The sequence below is a fragment of the Synchiropus splendidus genome, chromosome 8, assembly GCF_027744825.2.
Source record: "Synchiropus splendidus isolate RoL2022-P1 chromosome 8, RoL_Sspl_1.0, whole genome shotgun sequence".
NCBI lineage: Eukaryota > Metazoa > Chordata > Actinopteri > Syngnathiformes > Callionymidae > Synchiropus > Synchiropus splendidus.
The window spans coordinates 22,952,731-22,969,904 of NC_071341.1; the positions used below are offsets into that span (position 1 = coordinate 22,952,731).

General features: G+C 46.3%; 1 long non-coding RNA gene across 1 annotated transcript; it reads right to left on the reverse strand.

Annotated features, from left to right (window-relative positions):
* Positions 1-112: 112 nt before the first annotated feature.
* Positions 113-13,959, reverse strand: LOC128764212 (uncharacterized). Its single transcript, XR_008415728.1, has 3 exons — positions 13,766-13,959; positions 12,334-13,473; positions 113-4,894 (listed from the first exon to the last, which is right to left on the reverse strand). It is a non-coding gene; the product is annotated as an uncharacterized LOC128764212 (long non-coding RNA).
* Positions 13,960-17,174: the final 3,215 nt, after the last annotated feature.

The window sequence follows — 17,174 nt, forward strand, 5'->3', positions numbered from 1 at the left end:
GAAAATATTGTGGCGCGAAACACAATAGCAGAGTGTCCTCAAATCCATGGATGGAAGCGGAAGAAGAGGTCTGTCGCAGCACATCAAGACTCTTCAAAGCGTGATGAGTTCAGTTTTATTGGCAGTTCTATTACTATACAGCATATATCCATAAGTCAGCATGACAAAAAAGTATGAGCATTTGTGCAGTCGTCACATACAGAAACATCCCGACAGTTATTGATGAACCAGTTCGCGATGTTCTCTCCACATGAAGGAGCTTCTGTGGCAGCAGCTTTAGCGAAGTTAACTCAGGACCGACGCTGGGTTCAGGGCGTCCCTCACGAGTCCAGCCATCATGACGGAAGAACATTGTCAGTATGTTAGTGTTTCCCCAGAATCCTAAAAAAACTGGATCTTTCCAGAAGATGGTTTGAGTTTAAAATGTAATGTGAGTCGTGGGAGCAGCCACTTGACTAGCTCTGCGTCCAAAAATGCCCCGTCAGGCAAGAAACCAATTCATGCAATGCATCATGAAAAAACATGAGGATTCTATGTTTGTCACAAATCCAAGTTCCACTTCGGATTATGCAGGATCCCTCCCCTCTGGCACTAATGGTACTTCCCAGGACTGAGACATTTCTAATATGATGATGGGGCTGTAAAAACCACTCGCACCGTGGACAAGTGAGTAGAAACGATAACGCGGGTTTTGTGCTAACGTGTGTGTGTGTACGCTGAGGAGGTGGCTGTGAGGACAGCAGATGGCAAGGACTGGCCCTCTGGGCTTTCTGCTGTCATTGGTCTGCTTGGCACTTAGTCTGTCATATTGAAACTGGTCTCACCCCCAAAAAATCATGCAAAATCACATCCATTCCACAGGTACGTCAGTCATCATTAAGGACAGTGGCATTAAAAACACGATATGTTGCTCTTTATTTGAACAAGCCTGCTTTGTTTCGCTTCTAAACCAATGGTGGAGTCCAATTTGACAACGAAATGAAAGGAGACGGACCCTAATACCATGTGATCATCCCGTGGAAGGTGATTTTTTTCCCTTCAGATTTCTCTGCACAGTTGTGCCACTGACTGGAAGCTCAGCTGGCGTTCATGAGGTAGCTGGTCTGGTGCTGTACTCGCAGTACATTTCAGCTGGCCTGTCTCTTCTGCGCTTACCGGATGTGACAGGAACTAAATGTGCAAATGCCAGCATGCTGATGCAGAATCCCTTGATATGTGCTGAGATATGGTGTAAAAATAAAATCTGTGAGGGGGGGAGCGCTTGCCATTTTAGTGCCCAAACGTAGCAGTTTAGCTAAACCAGGGCTTAAAGAGGTTGTTGGTCCCAAAACCGATGGTGTGATTTTTATCTATCTTTCTTTTTTCCAGAGTAAATGTAGAAACGTCTCCCCATAAAATGACATTTAATTTGACAACCAGCTGGAAGGCTGCAATTGTAAATAGCGGATGACACCATCTCCATTATTAATGACCCCTCGGCCCCCAGCAAAAGAGCACCTGTCATTCATTCTGGTAGCATCATTATGCTCACCGCTATGTATAGACCCGGAAATGGACGGAGCCTTTGTCGTTGCTCTGCGTTCTTTTGGTCCATATTTCCTCTTGTTTCCCCAAAGCTTGTGACCAAACGGTGCAGTACCACTGGAAACCATGTGGGGCAGTGTTGCAGTTACTACGCAATACATAGCTCTGATGAGACACGAAGAAGAGATGAGGAGCAGCACACACGGGGAGACATGTTGAAGCTCTCTTCACTGATTCCTCTTGTTTATAACCACTTACATGGCTCGCATCCTTAGTGACGCTTCTACATGAGAGTCAGGACGCGGCGTTTGAAACACAGGCACGATTTCCTTTATAGGCCTTTAACTCCTCATTTTAGGGTAGAAAAATGAAAAAAAAGTTCCCTATAATAATATTATATTCAAATATATTTGACCCCATGATGGCGGTGATTTCCTCATACACATTTTGGATACTCTCCGCAGGTCTTGCCATGAAATGCATAATAACACTTTTCACTTTTTTGTCCCTCTGACACTCCATGATTGAGATCAACATCTGAAGCCATCTCTGAAGAACTTTGCATTTTGATTCCTGATGATGTGAAGCAGGAGATGAATATTTTTTCAGCCAGTATTGGAGTTTTCAAAGTAGCCTCACAAAACCGAGAAAGGGAAGCTCTATTCAAGTGAGAGCTGCTGTGGTGTTTGGTTCACAGCAGGGGCCTCAAACGGATCCACAAAAGAGCCAGTTTTGTTTAACCAATTAGGTTTGAGCTGATACCAACAGCACCAGACTGATAAACACTGATCAGCAGACTGGTGTCCACTTGATGGAGCTAAAACCTGCTGCGGCCCCTTGAAGTCAGGTTTGAGGCCCTTGCTTTAGAGGCTGTGACTCAGACGGGAAGCCGAGATAGATGCGGCAGAGAAGAAGAAGCCTGGGTTTTCTGTCGGAGTGACCGAGTACAGCTGACGTGGAGATGTTTGGAGACAAAGGAAGGGAGGACAGATGGTTCGGACATGTGGTGAGAAGAGACTGGACATCGGGGGCGGCTGGTGAAAAAAAGAGCCTGAGCCAGCGTCGCATTCAAGCATCTCAGTTCATACAATTGAACACAAACGGCAGAATGGCAACACTCTGAACACAATTATTCAAGATTGTGCGAAAAATATTTGGCAGTAATCGGAGGCAGGAGAAGAGCTCGTATTGAAGATTCCGTTAAAAAGAGAGAGGAGAGAGAAGTGGCTCTCAGGACGGTTTCCATGTGACCGCTTCATGTCAGCGAATGGCTGAGCTGACGGGGCACTTTTCTCATTGCCCCTTCAGCAGAATGTAACACTCTCTGGACCCAAACAGTTATGAGTGATTCATCAAAGATGATGACTAAAATGTTGTTTTTGTAGGGCAGCGCCCCCTGCTGACTGGTGGACGTGTCGGCTGGAGCTACCAGGAAAAGGGAGCGGAAGACAAAATGAGGAGGATAAGTGAGAAATGCCTCACTGAGGGCAAAAAATACCTCCGACCTCACGTTCTCCAAGCTGCAACCACATCTCATCTACAATATCCCGACAGTTGCACCTGCATCAAAGTTGTTCTCGCCACATCCACCCTGAAATCCCTACACTGTCCTCCGGTTCATAAAAAAACAGATTCAAAACCGCCAGTTTACAAATACCTGAATAGAAGTCACATTTCATGGAGACATGCTACGTGTCTGAGCCCTCAGATCACCGTGGCGACTGAGCCATCTGCAGCAACCCCAACGTCCCGTCCAATGAGAAATGTTCTATAAATCTCACTTGTTCTGCCAGAACTACAAACAGTAGTAAACTCATTAGATATGTCAGATGAAGGTTAGCGCCACATCAGTTCCGCCAAACACACAGCTGCGCTAAAACTATAGGCAGGAACACACAAGGTAACAAAGAGCCTCACGATGCGATGACACAAATGGCAACACTTATGAAACAGTGTCCTCCAGAATCCTCTGAGTTCAAGTCCCTGCTCGAGTGCGTGTGACGTCGTGTGCTCAGTGAAACGGCGGGGTTTCAGTGCTATGTCTTCTCCGGCGTGAGCTTGTTGGTGGAGAAGAGAATGATGAGAATGAAGTGCAGATTCAGACCCGCACCTCCTCCTCGCCTCGCCACCGAATTCAAGTGAGACGCGCTGTTCCCAAAATAATATCCGCAGCGACGTGTGGTTCCAGCGGAAGCGCGGTTATCCAATCCTGGGCGGCGTGTTGTGCCTCGCTGATTTCCCAGACAGATGGCGGAGCCTTGTTTGGAGGCCTCGGCTCCTGTTTTTCCGGGCAATCCCCGCTGGTTCTGCTCAATTTCTCGGCTGCAAGTGTGCGCCGCTGTGACAGGCCGCAACAGTACTGTTCTGATTTGCTTTGTGTGACACGGTGTCAGTTCCACTCTCTCGTGCTGCTCCGCGCTCGGTGTAGCGATCCAGTCAGAGACACATGGCGAGGGGAAACAGCCCATTACTCGGTCGTAAAAACCCACAACAGATCGGTCTTTGCTTTTGTCAAGAGCCCGTGTCCACGCTGACTCATCACTTCTATCCGCTGCCATCCTTTTTCTTCTCAGGCAACGGCATCATGTGCGATACAGATGGCTATGATTATCTACACATCACATCACGCAGCATCATTTTGACAGTGTTCAGTTCTTCCATGAGTATCTCTCACATGGAATGGTCAGATGGCAGTGTATATGTAGACGAAGACGAGCAGCAGGAGGTTTAGCATGATGCCGATGACGCCCAGCACAGCCAGGAACCTCTCCTCTGGTGTGCTCAAGTAAGGACACGTCAGTTCCGTGTGAAACCTTTTTTCCATCTCAGCAGCTAAAAACCAGGAAGAAACTTTGTTTTTTAACTATTTTGTGCGACACAAACTTCTGGCTACAAATTCTTCATTCAGTCGCAGGTTATAAAAATGCATTTCAGCTCTGAAGGTCTTTCTGGGCTTGTCCAAAAGAGAGGAGTGATGATGTCTTGACGTGAAGAGGGACTCTACGTTTGGCTTGGATTCCCGGCAGCCAGCTGTCATCAGGGATTTCATGTGATCCAGGTAGTTAAGAACGCTCTGTCAATGAACCTCACGTCTCCGCATTCGCTGAGCAATCAAACCCTCCGAGCCCATGAATAGTGAATGAGGTGGAACGTTTGGGGAAGGTTCTTTACTCAGGTGACCGAAGTGTAGATGTAGACAAATATCACCACCAAGAGGTTCAGAATGGTTCCGATGATGCCTAACACGGCGAGGATCCGCTCTTCCCTGTCGTTGGTGGAGTCGTCCTCTCTGGCGTGAGCGCTGCAGACATAGTGGCTGCCTGGGATCATGGTTACCATCACAGAACCCCCCCGCCGCAGGGCGCCACGCCTGAAATGGATGGAGGAAATGAGGCGTATTAGCAAAAGTTCTCAAACATCTTAGCCACTGTCCATGCTAAAGTTTGAAAACGCTGAAAACGACAATGTCGTAAATGCAACACACTGCCGATGATACGCTCCACGAAACAGCAGCAGATCCAGGTCTATCAGCGCAGTACAGTGTTTCCATCCTCTATTATGGTTGCTGCTACGACTATGTCATAACACCACATCAGTAGACGGAACGCTGTACAAGTAACATCCGACTTACGACCGGGATTGGTTCCGACTAACTGGTCCTAAGTCAGATTGGACATAAGTCGGAAGTTGAATGCCATTCAAAATAGCCGACGCAGGGGTTATAGGCGCTACTGTAGTGGTATATGGCTGTGTGAGAGTGAGATGCTGGGATACTGTGCTGCTGTAACTGTTGTACACGATGCCGGACTGCTACGTGCTGCGGTGCCAGACATTGAAAAAAACAATAAGCATCTGCTGGCTCTGGTCGTAAGTACGGGTGGACGTAAGTCGAGCAGGTCGCAAGTCGGATGTTAGTTGTATAGGGAGGAATGGCCGAAGTCCTGGCCGATGTTTTTGTACCTTTAAGTTGAAGCAGTGTTCATATTTTTAAGTCTTGTTTTAATACAGGCATCAAAGTAGCAATAATTATTGTCTCAATTTCATGACAAGCAATACGATGTGGCTGGAACAAGTTATTATCAGTGATGGAAAAGTGCTTGGACGATAACAGAATCGGACTTCCTGAACGATAATTGTGATGGTAGAAGAAGCTCTTCCTGCTTGAGGCTGGTTGGAAGTCCAACGTCTTCAGTTTCAGTTGTGATGTTTTCAATCATAGCTTTGTCTATTTTGAATGTGATGTGCAGCAAATGTTCAGTTGAATACATCGTTTTTTTCCTAAACAAATAAGACGACTCTTGGGTTTCAATGTATTTCTACTCCCCGTGAAAAAGTTGGCTTCACAAGTGGTCTTTGGTTCTCAAAAGCGACATTTCACATGGGTCACCAAGTGGTGTTTGGTGGACAGCTGAAGCTACAAACATCACTTTCAGCTTGCCAGTGATCGACTGCTGAAACCGACCAATGGCCGTAGCTTTCACTGAACCCATAGTCGTTTCGTACTCTAGATATGAAATTTTGCCCGTACGATTGAGTCCTAGTCTGCCAAGGATGATGAACCTATTCAAGTCACAGAATCGATGCAGGATTTAAATTTAATGACAGACAAGTCACTGTGTCATGTCCACTTCGTCCGATCCAGATCCAGTCGGTGAAGGCAAAATGGAAGTTAGTTTTTGTCTGAGATTCAATGAAGGCAGTCAAATCGAGAAAATGACCAAACATTAATCTCTATTTATTCAACCCTAATGCCTGATGTGATTCTGTGTGAGAAACGGCGGTGTTATCGAGTGGCCGCGTGAGTGCGTGGGCACCATTTTGCCTTGAGATGGGAAAAAGTCATATACAAGGCTGATTTCTTACACTTGAGTAGACACAAATGTTCTACCTTCCAGCCATGAAGTCAGGAAATTATGCCACGATGCATCAAATAAATGTGGTCAGAGTCCAAATATGTGCTTCCCTCCTCTCACTCAGCCCCCTCACACCCCCCGCCCGCCCCATGTCTTCATCTGCACTCGCACATCTGAAAAAGCTGCAGCGGCTGGAGCACTTAGTCAATTCAGATTATTTCAGTGCAACGTCCACCATTCTGTCAGATCGCTGAGGAACAAGGGACTGGAAAGCCGTTTTGAGTTTTCTATCGAGCGAGGATTCCGCTCTTTTCTCCATGACCCTTGCAAAATTGTGCATCATTGTGGAACAATTTTTTAAAACGTGCAAGATAAATCGGAACTGTTCCATTTTTGTAAGGCAGACGTTTCAGTCACCAAATCGACAACCGGAAAAGTGGGAGCTAATGTTGGCCGAGGTTAAATTTCCATGCTCAAAAATGGTACTTTTTCATCTTCCATGAACTGTTGCTGGGATGTTTCCCTGCAAAAGGCTCCAGTGGTGCAGTCCAACTGGATGGGTTTTCTGATGAGCTGTATAAAAACCTCTAGTTTTCATAAATATTTTGAGGCATGAAATGACACTGGCACTGAAATATCATGGTGAGATGAATCTATAATGCTGTGGAGAAACAAGTTTCAAGAATGAAAAGCACTAGACGTAACAAAAACACACACTCGTGAGAGAAAGAAGCCGATATTTTGAGGCGATAAAATCGGCTCAAGCACATGTCATTTTTTTCTTACCTCACATGTACACAAACCCTATGAGACCCATGCCTTCTGACTTGACTAGCTCAACAGCTGAGACTTGACTTGTCTTTACTACTTCATTGTTCTTGTTCCCATCTATGTTGAAGCACCATATGGTTTGACATTGGTTTATACCCTTCCGTTAGAGTTGAACTTAGCATCTTGGCTAACAAAAATAAGCCCCTAAACAAACCTCAACATCAGAATCCCTGTCTAGATTTTTAGTGGAGGATCTTCCTGTTGTTGAACCTGCCCAGGTCATTACGGATTTATCCAACACACAGGTGTAACTAGTGAGTAACAGCGTACTGCTACAGCTAAGCTAAAACCTGAGAAAGCTGGAAGCATGGCGTATGAAGTCCTCGAACACGTCAAGAAAGATTTCATCTGGCAACACGGGGCTTCTGGCTGGCCACATGAAGCCGGTGCATCACAGTCCCTGTAATTGGTGGAGATATCTGCTGCGCTTATTTCACTGTCAGATCAGTTTACGTTGGGTGCGATATGAATTCCCCTCGGTCGGTCCATCTGCAGTGCGGCGCGCGTACTGGGCCGAGTGACAAGTTGCCTCCCATTAAATCATTTATTTTTGATGAAGAAGAGTCGGAGCTTTTTGCTACTTCCAGTTAAATCTCAGTGAATCTACGTCTGTAGCTTGGGAACGTGTGATGCCACAAATATGTATTTGATCAGGGCTTGTCTGCGGTGGGGTGGAGCGACATCATCTCTTGCCGGGCTCTGCTCCTGGCAGGACACAGGCAGAGAGGCAGCAGCTTGAGCCTGCCACCGGCCAGAAGCTCTGCAGAGACAACTCAACTCTCCAATAAACCCAACACGGCGTCCCATCTATACGAGGAACATGTGATGTTGGTGTCCTCTCCACTCAATAACAGCTGCTCGCTGATTCATTACGCAGCTTTTAAACAAGTTAGTCACCAAGGTGACTAATCTTCCAGCCACAAGATTCACAGCATCCTTTAGATTCACCACTTTTGCTCCACTTCAAAAAAGCATATCGGCTCTATAATCTGGCAAATTGATTCTGGTGAGACCGAGCTTCACCCTGCAGTTTGCATAATCCACAGTTCCAAAAAAGCAATTAACATTTCCTGAATCACCAACAAAGAGTGGATCCCATTGTTGCTTCTGCATGCAGCAGAATAGTCAGCCGACGCTCCACGTGAGGCTGGAATTTTGGACTCAAACCCCTGTGCAGTGCGGCAGGTACAGAATATCTGTTTGTGGAGCACGCGCCCCGTCGATGGAGGCGTCAGTCGCCGGACTCGGACCTGATCAGCAGGGCTGGAAATGAAATCATTTCCGGGTAAAAGCAAAGAAATGCATTAAACGGACCGCTGGCTGCTGCACCAGCGGGAACGGCGAAGCCTGCAGATCATTTGCTCAGTGGTTTCCAGGATTTAATTGGCGCTCTAATTAACAGTTAAGAAGAAACGCGTTAAAGGACCACTGAATTGGCAACAACCTCTGACTCGAATCCTTCCCTGAGGAAATGCTCTTTCACTGGGTGTCAGTGGAGCGTCCGGAGCTGAGGCAGGCGTCTGCTGCTGCTGCTGCTGCTTTCAGATACAAGCTGCACTCATGCATGAGATGTCTATATATATTAGGGATGGGATTCGATTTAAAAAAGAATGTAATTAATTTGAGATTAATTAATCGCAGTTTAATGGTATAAGAATATTTGCCACAAAATGCCACATGTTTCAATTGGAGTGAATATGGTATATGACTAAATCAAATGATGGAGCCACACATACATTTAAACAACAAAATATTGTTTATTTTGCATCAGTTTGACAGTAGCACAATAAACCATGATGGTGGATAGATTCAAGTTTTTATATCACCTTATTTAAACTGAAGCTCTTTTAATGTCTTGAAAATATTTGGATAATAATTCCAAGTCCATTCAGAGTGGTGGAAACCCTGGAAATTGTGTAGTGAAAAACCTCCCTGAACAAAAGCAAACAGATGTTTTTGTCTGCTTTTGTTCTGGGCTGATTCCTCCATGTTTGTTGTTGTTGTTCTCATCCAAGCTGCCACATGTCTTGTGCATCAGTGGGATCAGTGGAGGAGGAACTCCTGCTCTGACAAAGGTTCCCTGTTGTCTGGAGAGCCAGCTGTTCAATTGAATTAAAGTAACATATTGTGACACATTTTTGTAATTCACTCAATAAAGTCCCACCACAAATATATATATTTTCCATCGAGGTCCTGGCAGTACTTGGAGGTGTGGTTCATTCCTCTGCCCAGAAATGTCCTCCAGCTCTTCCATCAGAATAACTGAGACATTCTGTCAACGTGGAGAAGCAGCAGCTCCACTTTGAGTCTCTTCCGTATGGCCCAGTTCCTCACCTCTACGGTGGAGCCCAGAACTTGCATTGACCTCTTGCATTTGCGGTCTTGTTTGCCAACAGTGGCTCCATGCTATGAAACGCCCCCTTTCACTCTCCCAAGTTCCATAACGCACTGCAGTTGGTGCTGCTGTAGCAGTTATCTTTGCAAGTCAGTGGCGGGGACTGCGATTTGGTTTTGTCTGAGTCGCAGTACTGGCACCAGCGAAGGGCATCCCCTCTCCCAAGATACTGAATTCTAGCATAAATGAGCCACTATGCTGGTGATGTTACCCTTGGAATGGAAAGAAATGCATTTAAATGGTGCAACAAAAGTAAGTTTGAACAGCTATTTTATGACTTTTTCTAGACGCGATACATAGAAGCCTTGCAAACTCAACAGGAGTCACTTCTCTCGCAAAAGACCGTCATGTACATGTTTAGCTAAACCTAAGCTTCATATGTGCACTGAATTTACCAAACATCATCATTGCTAACTATTGTGAAGAATGTGACCTTTCACATCCCAAGGCAGATTCCTGAATGACTTTCGAGTAGCCGCGCAATACAGACGTGTTAGAATAGAGACTAAACTTTCAGTAAAGGAAGAATCCACCTATTGAGACATTGATAGATGGCGCCATCGATTCCCTGCAAGTGAGTGAGATCATTGATCTTGTAGCTTCTGTGTTGACTCCTGCGCCCATTGATCCGTGTGTGTCCTGTCGAGAATTTAAGTGTTTACAATCCATGGAGCTGTCGAGCCTCTCCTGGCCGCCGGAACACGGCTGCACCTGTTTTGTCTCGCTTTGCTCGGCGACCCACGCTTGTGCATGATGCCCGCTGCCATGATGCGAGGAGCAGATTCCAGTGACACTAGAACATTCCACAGTCTCATTACGAGCTCGACTGGCCGAGGCTGCTGGAAAAACGAGGCCAGCGGCCATGAAGCGGCTGTCACTTCACCTCAGCCGCAGCCCCAGTGTGTGTGTGTGTGTCTGTGTGGTGAAGAGGGAAGGCGAGATGAGAGGATAGTGTAAGGAAGGAAGTGTGTTAGCAGGGTGAAAAGGGACTGGAGCAGAGGATACATGCATGAATGTATATAGATGCAAAGGAGCAGGTCTATATGATGCGAGCTATGAGTTCAGATGGTGCAGACCATGTTGGTGGCTCTGTTTCAATTCTAATGTTTCAGTTTAACTGTTTCATTATTTACACAAACAATCATGTTCATGAATGTATTCCCACACTGACTGTATTAGAACACTCTGTACCTCGAAGCTGCTGGTGTAAGCACAACTGTAATAATATAATAACAATATAATAACATGATGCGACCACAGCTGGTATAACTTAGCATTTTCCTTGACTGTTTCACGTACAGCTTCACCCTCTGATGTCGACTTGTGTCATACCACATTATCCAGATGGCGCTGTGATCACACAGTCCACTTGTTAAAAGCCTATAACCCTCCGCCAGATTACTGGCTCCACACGGCTGTCAATCAACGTAAACGTTGTTCAGCGCATTTCTGCAGCCACACTTGGAGCAAGCCAATAGTGGTTGCCTCAACCCATTAGCCGGTCTCCATGTCAGCCAGCTTTCCGCTGCCTCCGACGCGCGACTGTATTTACTGGAGCTTGATTCCACTCTCAAATGTCCCGACCAATGAAGTGCCATTCTGCTCCAGTCATTATTATCAGTCCAACCAAGTGGTGAAATATGAGTCAGCTGGGGACCTTCTGACCTCTGCAAGATGAAAAATAACTGACACAAATGAATGGACAAAAGCTAATTCATAGGTTGGAAGGGACTTTTGTGTATCTCCCGTAGCAACAGCAAGGCTAGTCGCGCGTATGTTTAATGTTGACTTCTTGGAAGAAAGGCTCAAAAGAAGTCACCAACCAGAGAGTGAGAGGCGTCTGCTCTACTTTACGTCACTGATGGACAGACAAGGCTCGGTTTACAAAACCTTTTCATTGCATTTAAGAGGGTCAAACCTGTCACATAGTGCTGCATGTTTCAGTTTTATTATGTACAAAAATCCATGGCTGAGTTTCTCTTGTCCAGAAAGTTTATTAAAGTCCTGATTTATGACCGCCCCAATAGTTTTACATATCACCCCATACCAAATATACAAATATATGGTGGCATCATATACTGCAGATGACATCACTCAAACCCTTGCAGGAGCCAAGGCAAAGTTTCTTAAGATTCATCTGCACATTGTTAACAGAGATTAGGTCTGTTGCGCTTCATTTTTCTGCCTCACAATATATATATATATATATATATATATATATATATATTTTTTTTTTTTTTTTTCTCATCTGCCTTAAGACACCAAAGAAATGAAACTGGCTTCACAGAATGACCCATGACCTTATAACCCATGAATTATAAATGTCAGCCAAAAGAGAAAATTAGATCACTTTTCCCCACTTAGGCATGACAGCTGCCTCACTCAGAAACAAGATCTTATGATGGAAAAATGTATGACGCTGCTGCAATATCACAGTCTGAATAAATCAATCCTAAACTCCAAACAACTATACACGATTGAACCTTGAACCAGCCCTTGTGTGGCAACAAACTAGCTGCTACCACTGGACTTTTGTCTTCTACTATAGGAATTTTATTGTACCACCAAACAAAGCCATGAAAAAAAGGAGCTCTCATGCGGCTGATGGAAATGGTGGTCGGTCCTGTCAAGGATAAATGTTTCACTCTAAGGTCTTTTAAGTGACCCGATTAAAGTGACTGGGTCTGGAGCCGGTCACATGCAGAACCATACGTAGAGGCATGTACTCACCACACATTGCACCAGGGGCGCAGCCAGAAACGCGGCTCCTTTGGCTTGTTATCCGAGCATGTTGGTTGTTTCTGAGTCTCTTCTCTGCTGCTGGTGGCTTTCACTTTGCTTTGCTGCTTCTCGCCCCCCTTCCTGTCCCCCCGCTCTCCACCGCTGTTCAGGTCCAGCTCTGTCGCTGGCGGGGAGGAAACTGGCGACTCACACTGGTACGGCACATCACACACACCTCAAGGCAGAGCTGTGACAATACACTCTCAGACACAGCTGGCTTCCCGTGACACATGTATGTCTTCGCAGGATCTGCTCCACACTTGTCTTCATCACGTGCAGATGTGTGAAGGCTGCTTCTTTGAGTCCTGCCCCGTCATTTTGGCTATCGCACGGGCAACCGTCAGCCAAGTCCGAGTGTCGAAATCTCCCAAGAAAAACTGAGGCAAGAAAGTCTCACTCTCTCTGAGGGTGGATGTCGGCTTGATCAAAGATCGGCCTGGAAACAAACCCTGGTTTAGGCAGAATCAGACCAGTCTTTTCAGGGTTTTGATTTCCCAGCGTCTTCAGTCTGCTGTGCAGGATTCCAGTCAGTATCAATATTTAAGAGCAATATCTGGCTGTCACCGTTGAAATGGCCCTGTTGCTGTGTGTCGACGTTCCTTTGCGACTCGGTCAGCTCGACTGCTCCGGCTGGCTGCTGAAGTTTCCCGGTTTCCTTGGGTCAGTTCTCTCCCGATGTCGAGGGAGGACTTCAGCAAACCTTCATTCAACCTTCCCTCGTCTAACTTCACCCTCCACTTCGCTCTTCCTCGCCTCCCTCCAGCACGCTGACTCACTTCCCCTGCACCTCCCTCACTGCTGCTGGTCTGGAGAAGCTCTCCTTCTCTTCTTTTCTACTGCACCTCCATCACCACCAGCTCGTGCACTGGCAAAAGAATTCCAGCTGCTTTCCTCTGACTCATCCTGATCCCGCCCTTCTTCTCCCTCTGGTCAATATATGTCAGAAGAACTGGCTTTTAAGTGTGGGATCCCGCTTCTGGTCCACCTGAGAACCATGTGACGCCACACTCAGGTGTTGCTGGAGTGATGCATGACTTAATTCACTGGGCTCCTCGGGCACCCTGGTCCAACCCAACGATCCTCAGATGGCTTGAGGAAGGAAGGAAGGAAGATGTAAGGAAAGAAGAACATGAATAAAAGACATCATTCCCCCAGGACCAGTGCAAGTGACAGACAGAAACGGAGGAGGCGGATGAGTGGGAGGAGGAAGTGTTGTGTGTGTGGGTGGAATGGAGAGATGATTGTGTGATGGATATGGAGTGAAGTAAGAGGAGGAGCTCACAAGTGAAAGTGAAGGATGCTCAGAGGGATGAGGGGAGGAGTGAAGTAGGCATGGATGTCAAGACAAACATTGGCTGTGCATTTGCATTCAGAACTGTACCTGAGCGGAGCTCCAGCTGGCCAACGTGCAGCAACTCTCCAAACGTCTGCCTTGAATTTCCATCCTCGCGTCTGCACTTGGTGTTATCACTAAACTGCAGCATCCCTCCTCCTCTCTGTCTCTCCCTCATTTTCCTCTCTCCCCGTCGCTCCTCCTCTCGCTCTCTCTAGTTTCCTTTAGCACCTCGATCGTTTCCCCTCCATCTCCTCTCCTCATTCGCCCTTTGCTTTTTCTTCCATCACCCTCTCTGTCTCCCATATTCCATGGCTTCGACGCCGTCGCTTGCTTGCACCCCCCGCCCCGCTCCCCTCTGGGCTGAAGCTTCGAGAAACACTGGTCAGGCTTGGAACATGTGAGCACCATTCATGAGCCTGACACATGAATTATACACATGTGTTCATATTTTTTTAAGCTGCATGTAGCGGCACAAAACATGAAGACAACCATCCTTCTCCATCTGGTCCAAAAAAAACAAGCATCTAACACAGACCACAACTCTGATGCCATCGATTATGAAAGAGCTTTTCCTGCAGTGTAATGCTGAAGCTGTAAATTGTTAAAAGATGGAGAGCAGAATCAGTATGTTGCCATGGGAGGAGGAGGAGGGGGGAGCACATGTTGGACTGCTTACTGTTGCATGTTGAATCTAGTTTGGCCAATATTGCGGGACATCTGTGTGGAGACGAGAGAGCAGAGCAAATCTGCTTGTGTTGACTCTGCCCTCATCTATGTGTCCAGTCCTCAGCATTAAGGCATGCATGTGTGCACTTTGACATGCGTACGCACTGCCAGGGTGTGTGGCTGGTCACGGCGCTTCTTCTGGCCTCTGGCGTCACTCGCTGCCGCCATCTGTACAGCCAGCCGTGTCGGCGATGGGGCGCTGACTGTGTGACGGGGGTCCGGCCAGTTCAGCGCAGAAGAAGTTTTTTATTTGGGGGTATGAGAGCATGGGGGTCATCTGTTGGCCAAATACATTCTTTGTGTATGGGGGTGAAAATAATGCAATAATGAAACAAATATCAATGAACTGAAGTGGAACCTCTTCCACATCTTTATTTGTTCATGCAGTTTTTTGTTGTATATAAAGTGAGTTTTCTTGGGAAGGGGTTGGTTTGACCTCTAGATGACTTATTCAGATGCTTGTTGTGGGTTGAATGGAGCAGAGACTGGCTCTGGATAGCAAGACCATCACAGCCCAGGGGTCCTCAACCCAGCGAGCAGCACCAGACTCGGCACCGGTTCAGTCATTGGTTAGACACCGTGCTCTTGATGGGTTGGATCAAAAACCTGCTGCCCTTCTATGGATCCGCTCGGGACTCCGCATCCTCACTGCTTCTTTCCTCCATCCCACCATGGGGTAATTCGACCGTGAGGCATGAGCATTTATTTTGATAGAAGAGCTGTCGCAGCGGTGATAGAGGACTAGCAAGAGTAACCAGACTACCTAAAGTCATCTGAGTTACTGAGTTTAGTTTCTTTCACCTGGTTGCAACCTTCCATCAAGCATTGAAAAGCGTCCTGGTTTTATTTTTTTATCATTATTATTAAAAAAGTGTTATTTCTTCCAAATATTTTGAATGTTGTTTGCCTTTAATTTTGGTAAATTCAATTTATTTTCTCTCTGTTTTTTGATCATGGCACTCTGTGACTCAATACTATTAACTTGAATTTCAACTTTTCCCTTATGAGTGATGGACCTCCAGCACTGATATCAGTTAAGAGACACCATCCCTATGGTGAACTAGCTTGTCTTCATAGAGGCTTTGCACCAGGGAACCATAACCTCATTGACTGCCATCTTTCTCTTAGCTGAAGGAAGGAGCATCACTGCACTTCACAACATTGTGGATCCAGGACTTTGTGGTCTATTGTGACAGTCTGAAAGTGGCATGCATCCCCATTGATGTGGCCACAGTTGCGCATGCTATAATGTGATGTCATGACAGAAACGCTTCCAACTGCACAGCGCACCCTGATATCATTTCCTCTTGGCTTAAAACGTCTGCAAAAAGGCTTCATTTCTGCATTCTTGGCTGCAGACACACCAGTCAAATGAATAATTTACCAAAGCATTTTACAGTAATTTCATTCATGATGTTAAATGGATAGTCCAAAAGGCTGCTTCAAAGCTTTATGTCTGGTTAATATTTTAGTTTGGCCAGCTTAAAGAGAGGCGCCAGACAAAACGCTTCCATACTGAGAGTGTGTGTGAGGGTCAACCGGTGTGAAATGAAGGTGCACTTTTTTTTTTGGTGTTTTGACAGGTCCACTGATTTAAAAAAATATTCATATACAGTTCCTTCTTCCAACTTGAATGGCCCTCAGCTTCCAAACAGGGCTTCACTGGTGGCGGTGGTTTCATGAGATTGGATCAGACGTGGAGACCGACTCGGGTCGTGGTGAGTACAGCCTGCTTTTAAAGGAAATAAACGAAACCACAGTCGACTGCGGGATGTCACATCCCAATCTGGGTCAGTACCCACTCCAGTCCAGACCATGAAGGCTTCTCCAATCGTTCATCAGGACGATAGCGCCCCTTGGTGTTGAAGAGCGGAACAGCACACGAGTGTGGAACAGCCTGCGTTATGTCTGGATTGCTGTGAGGACAGTGACGTCATGGTGCCTTGCGAACTTCACCAGTCTTCTGTGCACCTCCTGCATGTCCTGAAACAGAGGCGTGGACCCCAGTGGCTTCCCTTTGCATGAACCTGATGGTCTGTCTTCTCATCCGCCGCTCATGACTGGCTGTTATGAAGCTGCTCAGGTGTGTGTGTGGGATCCACCGCTTCTTCCTCGGGCCATGGCTGTTGTCAGAAGGCATTTTGTATCGTCACGCTCGATTAAACCCGAAGTGGAAGCCAAATTAGAAATGTGTCCCCGGAGACTTTGGTACAGGGCAGCGTGAACAGCTGTTGTTGGATATGACCATTATTATGAGGAAGGAATTTTGACAGAGGGAAGAGGCTATGAATAACAAGGAAATAAATAAAATAATGAAATGCTTGCTTCTGCTGAAAATTCAATCGAGGGCTGTGTTAAAAAAAAAAAAAAGACACCCATTGTCTGTTTTCACAATAGCACGGCACAGTACGTACTGTGCACAGCAACACATCACCATCTAGCAAGCGGCTCTTTGTGTGTGTTACTTTGGATAGATGACTGAAGATGACAGTGATGCTTTCGAAAGTTACCCTCATGAGAGCTGTTTTAGTCATACAATGATGTTTGCGGATGATATAGCGATTTGCCATTTGACATCCAGGGTATTGGGTAAAGAAGAGAGTGCAGCCGGGGGGATTGGTGTGAAGAGTCAAAATGGTTCACCATCTGACAGAAAACGTTCATGAAAAAACATTGTTTATTCGGCTCGGAAAGACATCTAATACATTCATAACCCAGAATGGCCAGC